The sequence below is a fragment of the Pseudophryne corroboree genome, chromosome 2, assembly GCF_028390025.1.
Source record: "Pseudophryne corroboree isolate aPseCor3 chromosome 2, aPseCor3.hap2, whole genome shotgun sequence".
In the NCBI taxonomy this organism is placed as follows: Eukaryota; Metazoa; Chordata; class Amphibia; order Anura; family Myobatrachidae; genus Pseudophryne; species Pseudophryne corroboree.
In genome coordinates this window covers 64,622,385-64,641,186 of record NC_086445.1, presented here as the reverse complement: position 1 = coordinate 64,641,186, position 18,802 = coordinate 64,622,385, and positions in this window count along the sequence as shown.

Sequence of the window (18,802 nt, the reverse complement as noted above, 5' to 3'; positions counted from 1 at the left end):
GCTGTAATAAAAGTAGGATGTGAAAACTTGAATCGCCTCATTAACCACTTGTAACAGTTTAGGGATCTCCCTATAAGTAAACTCTAGCTTAGAATACAGTCCTATGCTTGGTTAGTGCTGATGTCTAACTTAGAAACATAGAATTTGACGTCAGATAAGAACCACACGTCCCATCTAGTCTGCCCTAAACACATGCACACACTTACATGCTAGGGTTAATATCTTGTCAGGAGCCAATGAACCCACTTTACCAGTATTTTTAGGATTGTGAGAGGAAACTGGAGTACCCAGAGGAAACCCACCCAAACACGGGAGACTATACAGACTTCACACAGATAGGGCCATTGAACCTTTGACCTCAGTGCTGTGAGGCAGTAATGCTAACCATTACACCATCCGTACTGCCCTCCATCATTACTTGCGGTATGTACACGGTTGGAGGGGATTAGTAGAATAGGGAGCTGTTTCTGACCATTATGTCCTATAATAGATCTATAGGGCATCTGTACTAGATCTTGGAAAGAGATATTGGCCCTCATTCCGAGTTGTTCGCTCGGTAAAAATCTTCGCATCGCAGCGATTTTCCGCTTAATGCGCATGCGCAATGTTCGCACTGCGACTGCGCCAAGTAAATTTGCTATGCAGTTAGGAATTTTACTCACGGCTTTTTCATCGTTCTGGCGATCGTAATGTGATTGACAGGAAATGGGTGTTACTGGGCGGAAACAGGCCGTTTTATGGGCGTGTGGGAAAAAACGCTACCGTTTCCGGAAAAAACGCAGGAGTGGCCGGAGAAACGGAGGAGTGTCTGGGCGAACGCTGGGTGTGTTTGTGACGTCAAACCAGGAACGACAAGCACTGAACTGATCGCAGATGCCGAGTAAGTCTGAAGCTACTCAGAAACTGCTACGAGGTGTGTAATCGCAATATTGCGAATACATCGTTACATAAGATGCTAAGATGCTAAGATTCACTCCCAGTAGGCGGCGGCTTAGCATGAGCAAATCTGCTAAAATCCGCTTGCGAGCGAACAACTCGGAATGACCCCCTTTGTATCAACCAATCCGCTCCGAACTGTTATTTTTCAAACACAGCCTGTAACATGAGTTGGGAGCGGATTGGTTGATACTTTATCTCTCTCCAAGGCTTTAGTACATATGCCCCTATTTATACCTCTTTTCGCCTAGCAAGGACTTACAATTACATGTTTGAGTATGTGATATGCATGAGAATTTGAACTCTGAAGTGCAGTCCAGCCAGATGTTTCATTAGCGTGGTCTATGCAGTCCTGTCCCTGTAGTGTGGTCTCTGCAATGATGTATATGTAATGTGTTCTTTTTAGTGTTGTCCCTATAGCGTGGTCTTTGCAGTATTATTTCTCTTACGTCCTAGAGGATGCTGGGGACTCCGTAAGGACCATGGGGTATAGACGGGCTCCGCAGGAGACATGGGCACTCTAAGACTTTAGATGGGTGTGAACTGGCTCCTCCCTCTATGCCCCTCCTCTAGACCTCAGTTAGATCCTGTGCCCAGAGGAGACTGGTTGCACACTAGGGGAGCTCTACTGAGTTTCTCTAGAAAATACTTTTGTTAGGTTTTTTATTTTCAGGGATCACTGCTGGCAACAGGCTCCCTGCTTCGTGGGACTGAGGGGAGATAAGCAGACCTACTTAAAGGATAGGCTCTGCTTCTTAGGCTACTGGACACCATTAGCTCCAGAGGGTCGGAACACAGGTGTCGTCCTTGCTGTTCGTCCCAGAGCCGCGCCGCCGTCCTCCTCACAGAGCCGGAAGATAGAAGCCGGGTGAGTATAGGAAGCAAGAAGACTTCAAAGGCGGCAGAAGACTCCAGATCTTTATGAGGTACCGCGCAGCGGTCGTGTTGCGCGCCATTGCTCCCACACACACACAAGGCACAGCAAGGGCGCAGGGGGGGGCGCCCTGGGCAGCAATTTTTACCTCACATAAGACTGGCAGTCGTATATAGATACTGCGGAGGCAGTATATATAATAAATCCCCTGCCAGTTTAATAAAAATAGCGGGACCGAAGCCCGCCGTCGAGGGGACGGAGCTTGATCCTCCAGCACTAACCAGCGCCATTTTCTCCACAGCTTGCTGCAGAGAAGCTGCTCCCGGACTCTCCCCTACTGAACAAGTAACAGGGGGCAAAAACAAAGGGTGGGGGGGGGGGGCACATTTATTTGGTGCTAATTCTATATATAAAGCGCTGTACAGGCTGGGACTTTGTTTCAGTATCTAGTGGCGCTGGGTGTGTGCTGGCATACTCTCTCTCTGTCTCTCCAAAGGGCCTTATTGTGGGTCTGTCCCCATATTCATATATCCCAGTGTGTGTGGGGGTCTCAGTACGCGTGTGTCGACATGTCTGAAGCGGAAGGCTCGTCTAGGGAGGAAGCAGAGCAGATGGTGGTGATGTCTTCGTCGGCACAGCCGACACCTGATTGGTTGGACATGTGGAATGTTTTAAATGCTAACGTGGCTTTATTACATAAGAGATTGGACACCGCAGAGTCCAAGGACAAAGCAGGGAGTCAATCCATGGCTGTTACTGTGTCACAAGACCCTTCAGGGTCCCATAAACGTCCCTTTTCACAGATAGCAGACACTGATACCGACACGGATTCCGACTCCAATGTCGACTATGATGATGCAAGGTTGCACCCAAGAGTGGCCAAGAGTATTCAATATATGATTATTGCAATAAAAGATGTTTTGCATATCACAGAGGACCCCTCTGTCCCTGACACGAGGGTCTGCATGTTTAAGGAAAAGAAACCTGAGGTAACGTTTCCCCCATCTCATGACCTGAATGCTTTATTTGAAAAGGCTTGGGGAACGCCAGACAAGAGACTGCAGGTTCCCAAGAGAATTATTATGGCGTATCCTTTCCCCTCAAAGGACAGGGTACGGTGGGAATCCTCGCCCTCGGTGGACAAGGCCTAGACGCGCTTGTCCAAAAAGGTGGCACTAGCGTCCCCAGACACGGCGGCCCTAAAGGATCCTGCGGATCGCAGGCAGGAAACTACCTTAAAATCAATTTATGCGACTACGGGAGCCCTGCTCAGACCTGCAGTAGCGTCGGCATTGGTGGGTAGCACAATTGCAGCTTGGGCAGATAACTTGTCATCTGACATTGACACCCTAGATAAAGATAGTATTTTGTTGACCTTAGGGCACATCAAGGACGCAGCATTATATATGAGAGAGGCTGCGAGAGATATTGGGCTTTTGGGTTCAAGAGCCAATGCCATGGCAGTTTCTGCTAGAAGATCCCTGTGGACCCGTCAATGGACAGGTAATGCTGACTCAAAGAGACATATGGAGGCTTTGCCTTACAAAGGTGAAGTTTTATTTGGGGAGGGCCTCGCGGACCTGGTTTCCACAGCTACCGCGGGTAAGTCTTCTTTTTTGCCTTACGTTCCCCCACAGCAGAAGAGAACACCTCAATACCAGATGCAGTCCTTTCGGTCTCATAAGTTCAGAAAGGGGCGTGGCTCTTCCTTCCTCGCTAGAGGTAGAGGGAAAAGAACACCAGCTACGGCTAGTTCCCAGGAACAAAAATCCTCCCCGGTCTCTACAAAATCCACCGCATGACGCTGTGCTCCGCTGCGGGAGTCCGCATCGGTGGGGGCACGTCTTTGACTCTTCAGCCAAGTCTGGGTTCAGTCGGATTTGGATCCTTGGGTGGTCGAAATTGTATCCCAAGGCTACAAGCTGGAGTTCGAAGATGTGCCTCCACACCGATTTTTCAAATCGGCCTTGCCAGCTTCTTCCCCAGAGAGGGAAATAGTTTCAGCTGCCATACAAAAGCTGTGTCAACAGCAAGTGATTATCAGGGTTCCCCTAGTGCAACAGGGGAAAGGGTTTTATTCAACCCTATTTGTGGTCCCGAAGCCGGATGGCTCGGTCAGACCAATTCTGAATCTAAAATCCCTAAACCTATATTTGAAGAAGTTCAAATTCAAGATGGAATCTCTCAGGGCAGTGATCTCCAGCTTGGAAGGGGGGGATTTTATGGTGTCACTAGACATAAAGGATGCATACCTTCATGTCCCCATATATCCTCCTCATCAGGCGTACCTGAGATTCGCTGTACAGGATTGTCATTACCAGTTTCAGACGTTGCCGTTTGGGCTTTCCACGGCCCCGAGAATTTTCACCAAGGTAATGGTGGAAATGATGGTGCTCCTGCGCAAGCAGGGGGTCACAATTATCCCATACTTGGACGATCTCCTGATAAAGGCAAGATCAAGAGATCAGTTACTAAAAAGCGTGTCTCTCTCCCTGAGAGTACTACAACAACACGGCTGGATTCTAAATCTACCAAAGTCGCAGTTGGTTCCGACAACTCGGCTGTCATTTTTGGGCATGATTCTGGACACGGAAAAAAGAGGGTTTTTCTCCAAATGGAAAAAGCCCAGGAACTCCAGAACATGGTCAAGGACCTGCTGAAACCAAAAAGAGTGTTAGTTCATCAATGCACTCAAGTATTGGGAAAGATGGTGGCGGCCTACGAGGCCATTCCGTTCGGCAGGTTCCATGCGAGAACTTTTTAGTGGGACCTTCTGGACAAGTGGTCAGGGTCCCATCTACAGATGCATCGGAGGATAAGCCTGTCCCCCAGGGCCAGGTTCTCTCTCCTGTGGTGGCTCCAGAGTGCTCACCTTCTAGAGGGTCGCAGGTTCGGCATTCAAGATTGGGTTCTTGTGACCACGGACGCGAGCCTCCGAGGATAGGGAGCAGTCACACAAGGAAAACATTTTCAGGGAATATGGTCAAGCCAGGAGGCTTGTCCACACATCAATGTGCTGGAATTAAGGGCCATATACAACGGCCTGCAACAGGCGGAGAATCTTCTTCGCAATCTACCCGTTCTGATCCAGTCAGACAACGTCACAGCCGTGGCGCATGTAAACAGCCAGGGCGGGACAAGGAGCAGAGCAGCAATGGCAGAAGCCACCAGGATTCTTCGCTGGGCGGAAAATCATGTAATCGCTCTGTCAGCGGTCCGGGAGTAGACAACTGGAAGGCAGACTTCCTCAGCAGGCACGATCTCCATCCAGGAGAGTGGGGACTTCATCAAGAGGTCTTTGCAGAGGTAACAAGTCGTTGGGGACTTCCTCAAATAGACATGATGGCATCACGCCTCAACAGAAAGCTTCGGACGTATTGTTCCAGGTCGAGGGACCCTCAGGCAGTGGCGGTGGACGCCCTGGTGACACCGTGGGTGTTTCAGTCGGTCTATGTGTTCCCTCCGCTTCCACTTATCTCAAAAATATTGAGAATAATAAGACGAACAAGAGTGCAGACAATACTCATTGTCCCAGATTGGCCTCGAAGGGCCTGGTATTCAGATCTTCAGGAAATGATCACAGAAGATCCGTGGCCTCTTCCTCACAGGGAGGACCTGTTGCAACAGGGGCCCTGTGTGTTCCAAGACTTACCGCGGTTACGTTTGACGGCACGGCGGTTGAACACCAAATCCTAGCTAGGAAAGGGGGAAGTCATCCCTACTCTAATCAAAGCTTGGAAGGAGGTAACGGCGAAGCTCTATCACCGTATCTGGAGGAATATGTATCTTGGTGTGAAGCCATGAATGCTCCTACGTAAGATTTTCAGCTGGGTCGTTTTCTCCATTTTCTACAGACAGGAGTGGATATGGGCCTAAAGTTAGGCTCCATTAAGGTGCAGATTTCGGCCTTATCTATATTCTTTCAGAAGGAATTGGCTTCTCTCCCAGAAGTCCAGACTTTTGTAAAGGTGTAAAGGGAGTGCTGCACATCCAACCTTCTTTTGTGCCCCCAGTGGCACCGTGGGACCTTAATGTGGTGTTACAGTTCCTTAAATCACACTGGTTTGTTCCTCTTCAAACAGTTGAATTAAAATTTCTCACTTGGAAGGTGGTCATGTTGTTGGCCTTGGCATCTGCGAGGCGGGTGTCCGAATTGGCGGCTTTGTCTCACAAGAGCCCCTATCTGATTTTCCATGTGGATCGAGCAGAGTTGAGGACTCGTCCTCAATTTCTGCCTAAAGTGGTTTCGTCGTTTCATATGAACCAACCTATTGTGGTGCCTGTGGCTACGGGTGACGTGGAGGATTTCAAGTCACTTGATGTAGTCAGGGCTTTAAAAATTTATGTAGCCAGGACGGTGCGGGTTAGGAAAACAGAGGCTCTGTTTGTCCTGTATGCAGCCAACAAGGTTGGCGCTCCTGCTTCTAAGCAGACTATTGCTCGCTGGATCTGTAACACGATTCAGCAGGCTCATTCTACAGCTGGATTGCCCTTACCAAATTCGGTAAAGGCCCATTCCACTAGGAAGGTGGGCTCTTCTTGGGCGGCTGCCCGAGGCGTCTCGGCATTACAGCTTTGCCGAGCAGCTACTTGGTCGGGTTCAAACACTTTTGCAAAATTCTACAAGTTTGATACCCTGGCTGATGAGGACCTCATGTTTGCTCAATCGGTGCTGCAGAGTCATCCGCACTCTCCCGTCCGGTCTGGAGCTTTGGTATAAACCCCATGGTCCTTACGGAGTCCCCAGCATCCTCTAGGACGTAAGAGAAAATAAGATTTTAAACCTACTGGTAAATCTTTTTCTCCTAGTCCGTAGAGGATGCTGGGCGCCCGTCCCAGTGCGGACAAATTCTGCAATACTTGTATATAGTTGTTGCTTACATAAGGGTTATGTTACAGTTTTGGTCAGTCTCTGGCTGATGCTGTTTTGTTCATACTGGTAACTGGTTGCGTATACCATGTTATACGGTGTGGATGGTGTGGGCTGGTATGAATCTTGCCCTTAGATTAACAAAAATCCTTTCCTTGTACTGTCCGTCTCCTCTGGGCACAGTTCTATAACTGAGGTCTGGAGGAGGGGCATAGAAGGAGGAGCCAGTTCTAAAGTCTTAGAGTGGCCATGTCTCCTGCGGAGCCCGTCTATACACCATGGTCCTTACGGAGTCCCCAGCATCCTCTACGGACTAGGAGAAAAAGATTTACCGGTAGGTTTAAAATCTTATTTTTTTGTAGTGCTGTCCCTGTAGTGTGGCCTCTGCAGTGTTGTTTCTGTAGAACTGCCCCAGTGTAGAAAGGTCTCTGCTGTGTTGTCCCTGTAGTATGATCTCTGCAGTGTATTCCTGTAGTGCTGTCCCTGTATGGTGGCTCCTGCAGTGTTACCTCTGTAGTGCTGTTCCTGTAGCGTGCTCTCTGCAGTGTTGCCTCTGTAGTGCTGTTCCTGTAGCGTGCTCTCTGCAGTGTTGCCTCTGTAGTGCTGTTCCTGTAGCGTGGGCTCTCTGCAGTGTTGCCTCTGTAGTGCTGTTCCTGTAGCGTGCTCTCTGCAGTGTTGCCTCTGTAGTGCTGTTCCTGTAGCGTGCTCTCTGCAGTGTTGCCTCTGTAGTGCTGTTCCTGTAGCGTGGGCTCTCTGCAGTGTTGCCTCTGTAGTGCTGTTCCTGTAGCGTGCTCTCTGCAGTGTTGCCTCTGTAGTGCTGTTCCTGTAGCGTGCTCTCTGCAGTGTTACCTCTGTACTGTTGTTCCTGTAGCGTGCTCTCTGCAGTGTTGCCTCTGTAGTGCTGTTCCTGTAGCGTGGGCTCTCTGCAGTGTTGCCTCTGTAGTGCTGTTCCTGTAGCGTGCTCTCTGCAGTGTTACCTCTGTAGTGCTGTTCCTGTAGCGTGCTCTCTGCAGTGTTGCCTCTGTAGTGCTGTTCCTGTAGCGTGGGCTCTCTGCAGTGTTGCCTCTGTAGTGCTGTTCCTGTAGCGTGCTCTCTGCAGTGTTGCCTCTGTAGTGCTGTTCCTGTAGCGTGCTCTCTGCAGTGTTGCCTCTGTAGTGCTGTTCCTGTAGCGTGGGCTCTCTGCAGTGTTGCCTCTGTAGTGCTGCCCCTGTAGCGTGGGCTCTCTGCATTGTTCTCCCTGTGGCATGGTCTCTGCAGTGTTGTCTCTGTAGCGTCGTCCCTGTAACGTGGTCTCTCTGCAGTGTTGTCCCTGTGGCATGGTCTCTGCAGTATTGTCTCTGTAGTGTTGTCCCTGTAGCGTGCTCTCTGCAGTGTTGCCTCTGTAGTGCTGTTCCTGTAGCGTGCTCTCTGCAGTGTTGCCTCTGTAGTGCTGTTCCTGTAGCGTGCTCTCTGCAGTGTTACCTCTGTACTGTTGTTCCTGTAGCGTGCTCTCTGCAGTGTTGCCTCTGTAGTGCTGTTCCTGTAGCGTGCTCTCTGCAGTGTTACCTCTGTAGTGCTGTTCCTGTAGCGTGCTCTCTGCAGTGTTGCCTCTGTAGTGCTGTTCCTGTAGCGTGGGCTCTCTGCAGTGTTGCCTCTGTAGTGCTGTTCCTGTAGCGTGCTCTCTGCAGTGTTGCCTCTGTAGTGCTGTTCCTGTAGCGTGCTCTCTGCAGTGTTGCCTCTGTAGTGCTGTTCCTGTAGCGTGCTCTCTGCAGTGTTGCCTCTGTAGTGCTGCCCCTGTAGCGTGGGCTCTCTGCATTGTTCTCCCTGTGGCATGGTCTCTGCAGTGTTGTCTCTGTAGCGTCGTCCCTGTAACGTGGTCTCTCTGCAGTGTTGTCCCTGTGGCATGGTCTCTGCAGTATTGTCTCTGTAGTGTTGTCCCTGTAGCGTGCTCTCTGCAGTGTTGCCTCTGTAGTGCTGTTCCTGTAGCGTGCTCTCTGCAGTGTTGCGGTGTAGTGTTGTCTCTGTAGTGCTGTCCCTGTAGTGTGGGCTCTCCGCAGTGTTCTCCCTGTGGCGTGGTCTCTGTAGTGTTGTCCCTGTAGTGTGGGCTCTGCAGTGTTGCCTGTGTAGTGTTGTCCCTGTAGCGTGGTCTCTCTGCAGTGTTGTCCCTGTGGCATGGTCTCTGCAGTGTTGTCTCTGTAGCGTGCTCTCTGCAGTGTTGCCTGTGTAGTGTTGTCCCTGTAGCGTGGTCTCTCTGCAGTGTTGTCCGTGGCATGGTCTCTGCAGTGTTGTCTCTGTAGCGTGCTCTCTGCAGTGTTGCCTGTGTAGTGTTGTCCCTGTAGCGTGGGCTCTGCAGTGTTGCCTCTGTAGTGCTGCCCCTGTAGCGTGGGCTCTCTGCAGTGTTGTCCCTGTGGCGTGGTCTCTGTAGTGTTGTCCCTGTAGCGTGGTCTCTCTGCAGTGTTGCCCCGGTAATGTGGGCTCTTGCAATGTTGCCTCTGTAACCCCATTTCGGTAGTGTGCTTTCTGCAGCACTGCAGTCTATCTGCCCCAATCGTAATCTACTGTAATTATTTCCTCTCACACACGCTACTTCATATTTATCAGAACTTACTTTCTCCCATTACCCCACTAATTCTATCCTTCCTCCCAGTCACTGGGGCAAATTTATTAAGGTGGGAGGTTTTTAGAACTGGTGATGTTGCTCATAGCAACCAATCAGATTCTACTTAACATTTATCTAGCTGCTTCAAGATGATAGAATCTGATTGGTTGCTATGGGCTACATCACCAGTTCTTAAAAAAAACTCCCACCTTAGTAAATTTATGCCACTGTGTTTTGTTCATCAGTGGAAACATTCCCCCCACCCCCTTGGTTATCTCTCGCTGCACTTTCCTGTCCTCATTAATGTATTGCTCAGCTTCTCTTCTTTTTCATGGTATAACCTCCTCTTCCTCCTTCACTCTGTCCCTAGTCTACTGTTGTGCCCATGAGTTTCCCAATCTACATCTTCCATTGTCATCCCTTCTATTTCTGCATCTACATATAAGATTATATTCATTTATACAAATGTTTAAAAAAGGAATAAGGTATATTTTCAAAATTGATACAGGATATAGAGCACATACAATTTACAAACGTAATCTATGAAAGCACTGTATACATTCAAGGTTAACGGTGCTAAGACAAATAGGTAGTAATGTGGATTGTTGAGGAAGATGGATAGTCTTTGATCACCATAGCAACTGTAGTTATCTAGGCTGCTCCAGGCATGGGGGTACTGTAATGGGTGCGCCATCATCCCCAAGTGCTGCAACACTGCACCATAGAATTAGACATTTACCTATTTATTCCATGCTTGCAACAAAACAAATATAATTCATGGACACTAAATATGGAGATCCAGCTTTTTCCAGAGGTGAGCTGTTTGGTTGCATTGTTCATATGAATTTGTCAGTCGATACTTACGGAGTTGAGCGATTACCGGCAAACTGCGCATGCATCTAAGTCGCACTGCACAACGCCAAATTACCCTAGTGATGTGAGGATTTATTTGCAAAGTAATTGACAGCCAGGTAACGTTTGGGGTAAGTAATAGGTAGTAACTGCAAAACACTGTGAAAAGGCCGTGACATCGGGTCCTTACGATCCTCCTGACTTTTTGGGTTTTAAGCAGGAGGTATCTCAGCTGCAGATCCATTAGCATCCATCTGTGAATGAGATCCATAAGCCAGAAGCTGATGGAGCGATGTGGTGGAGTCTTGGGCACCAGATTCTATTATGTCAGGAATAGGTAGATGGTAGACCTTAATGCATGGTAATAGAGTAGGAAGTAACGAATTGAAAAATATCCTGAGTTAGTTTATCGACCATGAAATGAGCAGGCAAACATAAAGAGAACACCTAAATATATCCTAACCGTTCCATCTCCAACATACACTCCCTCTCTACCAGTGGCGGCTCCAAAGGTGGGGAGGCCGTGCAGTCCAAAATTCAAATATGGGAGCCGCACCAACTGCCACTCCATATACTGCCAAACATCACCGGCTGGGACTCACTGGCAGTTGGTGTGGCTCCACTATTTGAATTTTGGACTGCGCCGCAGCCCCACATCCGTAGCCACCACTGCTCTCTACAAATGGCCACCTCTGCCAGTCCAGGGTCAGCCAATCACAGAGTTTCCCCACGCTGCCTGAATAATTGGCCAGCGGCTAAGGAGAGTGTCTCTTAGACAGATCAACAGCAAATCATTTTTTTTTCTTTTTCAAAATCATAAACAAGGGGTTGTGGGTGTTTTATTTAAATGAACATAATTTGAATATGTTTTTATGATGGGGCAGGACATGTTCTTTTTATCATCAGAGCGTCACCTTTTCCCTTAGATATGAATGAGAAAGTGACGCTTGCCTCTGGGCATAATGCCAACGCTGTTATACATGAAGTGAATCAGATACCAGACGCATTGACTTTACGTATGCATTGATGCATACTCAAATCTACCTATCCTCCCCAGATTTGTCACCACCAGTATTGGCTCGTGTCACTGGATGCCTGTCTGCCATTTCATCTTGGATGTCATCTCGCCACCTCAAACTCAACATTTCCAAAACCGAATTAATTATTTTCCCACCAGCTAAGAGTAGTTACCAACCTGATATCTCTATAACTGTTGACAATGCAACTATCCACCACACCCCACAAGCTCGTTGCCTAGGTGTCACCCTTGACTCTGAACTGTCCTTTGTTCCACACATTCAATCTGTCTCTAAATCATGTTACATGCACCTTAAAAACATATCCAAAATACGCCCTTATCTTACACAAGACACTGCAAAAACTCTAATCTATGCACTCATCATCTCCCGCATTGATTATTGTAATAGTCTCCTTACTGGTCTTCCCAAACATAGGCTCTCACCACTTCAATCCATTTTAAATGCAGCTGCGAGGCTAATCTTCCTCGCCAGACGTTCTTCATCTGCAGATCCGCTCTGTCAGTCCCTCCATTGGTTACCGGTATTCTACCGTGTCAAATATAAAATACTTTTACTTACATACAAGGCCATTAACCAAACTGCACCATCATACATCTCCTCACTCATCTCAAAATATCTCCCTACCAGACCTCTCCGCTCTGCACAAGATCTGCGTCTCTCATCCACATGTATTACCTGTTCCCACTCAAAATTACAGGACTTTACCCGGGCTTCACCCACTCTGTGGAATGCACTCCCACGCACAATAAGACTCTCCTTTAGTCTCCAAAGCTTTAAACGTTCTCTGAAAACTCATCTCTTCAGACAAGCCTACCAAATTTCAGACCCACACACATAACCTTCACAGCTTCCCTATCAAGTTACATCCCCTCTGTACAGTCCACATAAACTCACATTTTGTCTTCCAACATTGCTGGGTGATCATATCATATACAACCCATTAAGAACCTAGCAACCTGGGGAACCATTATGTGACAGGTAGCATCTATCCTTGTGTATCAATGCCTATTTCCCTATAGATTGTAAGCTTGCGGCCTTCCTACCTCTGTCTGTCTGTCTTTGCCCAGTTTTGTTCTATAAGTGTTGTTCTAATTGTAAAGCGCAAAGGAATATGCTGCGCTATATAAGAAACTGCTAATAAATAAATAAATAAATAATAAATTCTCCTCATGCTTTCTGACACAAAAGCAACATCACAAACTGGCAAAGACACCTGCACTTAATAATATCATTTACTAAGTCAATTAAATATTTTTTTCACTGGTCTCTTCTATGAATGTCATAAAGAGATGTCGTTAGCAGAACGTGTGTGGTGGGTGATAAATAACCGCTACAGATATCCAGAGTCAGACTGGCCCACAGGTATACTGGGGAAATCCCTGGTGGGCACCACTGCCTCCTTTATAGGTCCTTACTGACTTGTTTGAGCAGGATCATCTATGGCAACTACCCCAAGATTAGCCCTCCTGCTAATCAAAGTGGGTGGTCCTGACCCCCCTCCTTTATAAAGGGGCCCTGCTCTTTGCATGTCCTCGCTAATAGTTGGCCAATTCCCTCTGGGCTGGCTACACAACCACTGCATTCCACGAGGGCCCTTCATGCATCAGTCCGGCACTGCAGATATTATGCTGGTGGGTGTGTATTGGCTTTTTAACTTATTTTTTTTTTGAGTTCCGGTCATAGCTGCATAATCCTTTTGTCAGCTTAGGCTCATGCCTAGGGCCTAGTGGGTACTTAGGGCCAAGATTACAAACAGAAGAGGCTGAAATCTACATGTTGCCTAATGCCCCATGGAGTCTTTAACTGAATCTTTCACATAGAAGAGAGCGCAATGGTAGGACCACAGGGGTGCGGACTGATGCATGAAGGGTCCCCATGGAATGTCAGTTGCTGTCAGACATCATTGAAACTGTTGGTACAGTAGATGTAGTTTTCCAAACAGCCCACTGCTGGTGTGCATCTCAGGACCCGTGTATGGTCTGGACAGTCCAGGGCTGTACCCCTAGGTTTATTCCTGTTTCTGCTGGTACGTGGTGATGGTGGGGGGACGTGGGTTAACACATTTGGGTTTGACAGTTCCAGGCACTGAAAATGTATCCCAGACTTTTTTAATACTAATTGCTTTTCTTATTTTAAGTGTATATTGCAGCTTTTAGTATCTGGTTTTGTTCCAATAGTTTATTAAAATGTAGGTAGCTGTAGTGTCCTGCCTTATGCACCACGCTCTAAAGCAGACTTCCTCCATTTCAAATTCATGCTCTCATCCTTCAGTACTGCCCTTTCCCTTGCTAAACAATCATACTTCAAAATCCTAATTTCTACCCAGTCTTCCAACCCCCGGCGCCTCTTTGCCACTGTTAACTCCCTCCTCTGCCCACCACCACCTCCTCTCCCTTCCTCATTGTCTGCTCTTGACTTTGCCACTTATTTCACATCCAAGATTGACTCCATACGTCAGGATATCACATCCCACCAGACCAGCCACCACCCATCCCTTGCCACCCCTCCCCTTCCCTCTTACCAACTCTGACATCTTTCTCCCATGTATCTGGCGAGGAAGTCATGGCCCTCATCCGTTCCTCCCCCCCCCCACAACCTCCCCGCTCGACCCTATCCCCTCCCACCTCCTCCGCTACCTGTCTCCTTCTGCCTGTTCCCATCTTGCCCACCTTCTCAATCTCTCCCTTTCATCAGGCACTGTCCCCTCTGCCTTCAAGCATGCTCGTCTCCCCTATTCTTAAAAAACCTACCCTTGATCCTAACACTCTCTCCAACTATCGACCCATCTTTGAGCGTATTGTCTATAATCGCCTCACTGCCTTTCTTTCCTCTCACTCACTGCTTGACCCAATTCCAGTCTGGTTTCCGTTCTCTCCACTCCACTGAAACTGCCCTCACAAAAGTCTGCAATGACCTCCATGCAGCCAAATCAAAGGGCCACTACTCTCTGCTTATTCTTCTTGACCTCTCTGCTGCTTTTGACACTGTGGACCACCCTCTCCTTCTGCAAATCCTTCACTCTCTTGGTCTGCGTGATACTGCCCTCTCCTGGCTGTCGTCCTACCTCTCTGATCGTTCCTTCTCTGTCTCCTCTCATGATGCTACCTCCCCCCCACTTCCACTAACTGTTGGTGTCCCCCAAGGCTCTGTTCTTGGTCCTCTCCTTTTCTCTCTCTATACGTCCTCTTTAGGTGAATTCATTAGTTCTTTTAACTTCCAATACCACCTCTATGCTGATGACACTCAAATCTACCTCTCCTCCCCTGATCTCTCCACGGCTCTCCTCACTCGTACCTCAAACTGTCTTTCTGCTATCTCTTCCTGGATGTCTCAGCGCTTTCTTAAACTCAACATGTCTAAGACTGAGCTAATCATCTTCCCACCCTCCCGCACAGCCTCACCTCCCACAATCTCATTATCCATTGATGGCACGACTATCTCCCCTAGCCCCCAAGTACGCTGTCTTGGCGTAATCCTTGACTCCTCCCTCTCCTTCAAACCACACATTCAGCACCTCTCACAAACCTGTCATTTTCATCTCAAAAACATTTCTAGAATCAGACCTTTTCTCACCCAGGATGCCACTAAGATCATTATTCACTCACTGATTATTTCCAGACTGGACTACTGTAATCTCCTCCTAACTGGCCTCCCTGACAATTACCTCTCTCCACTCCAATCTATCCTCAATGCTGCTGCCCGGCTCATCTTCCTCACCAAACGCACTACGTCTACCTCCCCTCTCCTACAGGCCCTCCACTGGCTTTCCTTCCCTTTCAGAATCCAATTCAAACTTCTCACACTCACTTACAAAGCTCTCACCCACTCCTCTCCCATCTACATCTCTGACCTTATCTCCCTTTACTCTCCCACCCGTCCTCTTCGCTCTGCTAATGCACGCCGACTCTCCTGTCTTCTGATTACTTCCTCCCACTCCTATCTCCAAGATTTTTCACGTGCTGCTCCCTTTCTCTGGAATTCCCTACCTCTCCCCCTCAGACTCTCCACCTCTCTACAAAACTTCAAACGGGCTCTTAAGACCCATTTCTTTACCAATCCTAGCCAAATCTCAACCTAACCCTCTGTTCCATGCTCTCTATGTACCCCATCTGTGTCACCCCTGTCTGTCTAACCCTCCCCTTAGAATGTAAGCTCTCACGAGTAGGGCCCTCTTCCCTCATGTGCCTATACTTTTCTTACTTTAATAATCCTCAACTGCCCAGATCCCGCAGTTTTTTGGCCACCTGGAACTTATCTCTGTTTACTGGTGTAGTTATGCTTAGTTGCCCTGTACTTGTCCTATATTGTCTTCAACTGTAAGTCACTGTTTTCCTGTTTTGATTATGTGCATATGTACTTGGGTGCTGCGGAACCCTTGTGGCGCCATATAAATAAAGGATAATAATAATAATAATAGGGGTAATTCTGAGTTGATCGCAGTAGCAAGTTTGTTAGCAATTGGGCAAAACCATGGAGGTCATTCCGAGTTGTTCGCTCGCAAGGCGATTTTAGCAGAGTTGCTCACGCTAAGCCGCCGCCTACTGGGAGTGAATCTTAGCATCTTAAAATTGCGAACGACGTATTCGCAATTTTGCGATTACAAACTTCTTAGCAGTTTCAGAGTAGCTTCAGACTTACTCGGCATCTGCGATCAGTTCAGGGCTTGTCGTTCCTGGTTTGACGTCACAAACACACCCAGCGTTCGCCCAGACACTCCCCCGTTTCTCCAGCCACTCCTGCGTTTTTTCCAGAAACGGTAGCGTTTTTTCCCACACGCCCATAAAACGGCCTGTTTCCGCCCAGAAACACCCATTTCCTGTCAATCACACTACGATCGCCTGAGCGAAGAAAAAGCCGTGAGTAAAAATCCTAACTTCATAGCAAATTTACTTGGCGCAGTCGCAGTGCGGACATTGCGCATGCGCACTAAGCGGAAAATCGCTGCGATGCGATGAAATTTACCGAGCGAACAACTCGGAATGAGGGCCCATGTGCACTGCAGGGGGAGCAGATGTAACATGTGCAGAGAGAGTTAGATTTGGGTGGGTTTTGTTTCTGTGCAGGGTAAATACTGGCTGCTTTATTTTTACACTGCAAGCTCGATTTCAGTTTGAATACACCCCACCCAAATCTAACTCTCTCTGCACATGTTATATCTGTCCCCCCTGCAGTGCACATGGTTTTGCCCAACTGCTAACAAATTTGCTGCTGTGATCAACTCAGAATTAGGCCCCATGTGCAATGTGCTCCACATACTTGTGTAGACTTGGGGTGGGCTGTATTAAAATACATCGCTGCTAATCGCATATGTACTAACATATGCGATTAACATCGCAATGTGGTGACTGAGCCCCGCCGCGATACCTGTGAGGGGTCTCAGTCACCTCCCAGGCCGGCAAGCAGGCAGCAGTCAGTCCCTGGCTCCTCCTCCTCCCTGCAGTCGGAAGGACCTCCAGCCGTGTTGCTAGGGGGAGGAGGAGTTTGGGTTCAGGGATACAAGTATGCCAGGGGGAGGGGGGTCGGAGAGAGCGGTGCAGCGGAGGCGGGATGCAGCAGCCGGCGGTAAGAAGCCCATAGGCTTCAATAGGGTATCGCCATCAAAAGATGGCAATACTCTCAGCGGCCGGGGGTTAGTACATATGAAAATGCAGTAAAACCCCAGAAAACGGGGGTTTTAATGCATTTTCTCTTTAGTACAACCAGCCCCTGGAAACAACAATGCAATTGTATTTATCTGTAACTGTCTTAAACTAGAATATATCAGTGTACCTATATCTCCACCTAGTGGACTAATGTGGGTCTGCAGCATTTTTCTTTAAAAAAACACAGGGACGAATTCAATTCTCTGCGGCTTGCAGCTTCCGTATTAAGGGGGTCATTCAGGTTTGTTAGCAAAACAAAAACGTTAGTAACCATAGAAAACTGCACGTTACAAGTCACTGGAGAACCTAATTATATAATACAACTACTAAATCAATGTGTCAAATTGATGACGCAACACATTCTCTCCTGAGATACACTATGAGATAAAATGTTTTAATGTTACAAAAGTACATGTATCCTCCAGGAAAGTAATAAACACTGACGCACCGTAATAGAGGGTTTATCAGACAGAGAACAGCCTTCATATTAATCTTCACCTCTTTATTATATTTTATTGACTTTAATGTTTCAGCATCGATGGTGATGCGTTTATTAATGTATATCAATGAAGGATATAGTTTATCCTAAAACATTTGCAAGACAGTGACGTGCTCCAGTAAAGGGATCTTTTCTATATGTTTTCCTTATCGTCTTCCCTTAGTGATGTCATTATGGCCTCAGAAGACTTCCCTCGCAGAATTCCTCCAGCTCAGCACTTATGCATTCAAGTTGGGCGCTGCGTCTTCCGTCATGGCTAAAGCAGGAATCGGAATGCTCAAGTTTCTGTATCAGAAGATGTGGTATTGGGATCCAGTCAGGGTCTGGGCAATCAGAATTCCGACACTATTGGGAATGCCGACACCGGCATCCTGGATAGGTTCACCATTCCGGCGCCGGAATACTGACAACCGGGATGCCAAACGAGAAGACAACGGCCCCCAGAAGAGGTTAGCTGCGGGGTGGAGGTTATGTTTAGGCTGCGGGGCGAGGGTTAGGCAGCGCCCCAGGGAGGTTAGGCTGCAGAGAAGGGTGTTTAGCACGCCCCAGGGAGGGTTAGGCTGCGGTGTGTGTGTCTGGGGGCTATATTTAGGTTGCAGGGAGGGTGAGTAAGGGGTCCAAGTAAGTATACGTAGCTTCCACTGTCTGGTTTTCGAACATCGAAGTGCCACGGTTGGTATTCTGACTGCCGGCTTCCTGACCACCAGCAAATAGAACCCAACCTGTGGCATTATATCAAGTATAGAATTACAGTAGCAATAAATTAGGCACTACTGTACCTAGGGAAATATATGGCACTCTGTCTGGCCAACAGAATTACATTTTAGGCTTCTAAAGATCAGGGAGAATCTTATTTAGGCCAAATGAAAGTAGAGTCTCATAGACGTTAATGAAATCGGTAAATTGTTTTTCGAAAGTCAAGGTAGTGATGGATGGTTCACAGACTCTGCAATTAGTTATTGGATACCATAATCACCTCTATTATCGCATCAATATCTACCTTGTGAAATAAAGATCTGACAGTTGCAGCAATAGATCAAAGACTTTGATACTGTTTCGGACCTCTTGTGTCCTGATCTATTACTACCCTTTAAGGGCAGGTATTCCCACCCTTGGTCCCCAAAGCATAGTAACGGCCCAGGGCCAGACTTTAGTGATCTCTGCATTTTCTGTACTGTATTATGTGTTATGCGCCTTGAGTACTATTGGAGAAAAAGCACTACATACATAAAATTATTATTACTATTATCATGTAGGATGTCAGTGCAGATGTAAGTTTAGGTATACTGGGGGAATTTGTTTGTTTTTCAAGTCTAGATTAACACCTCCCTTCCATTCAACTTCCATTCTGTGTATCACTGTTCTGAGAGACGTGGATGGGATCAGTAGTTGGGGGTATGCCGATCCTTATAATACCATACTGGAGGATCCTGTGGTGCTTCCAGGTTAGTTGGCTCTAAATTAAAATTAAGAACTGGATAAATGTATGACCCAAAGTGGTGCTATTATCA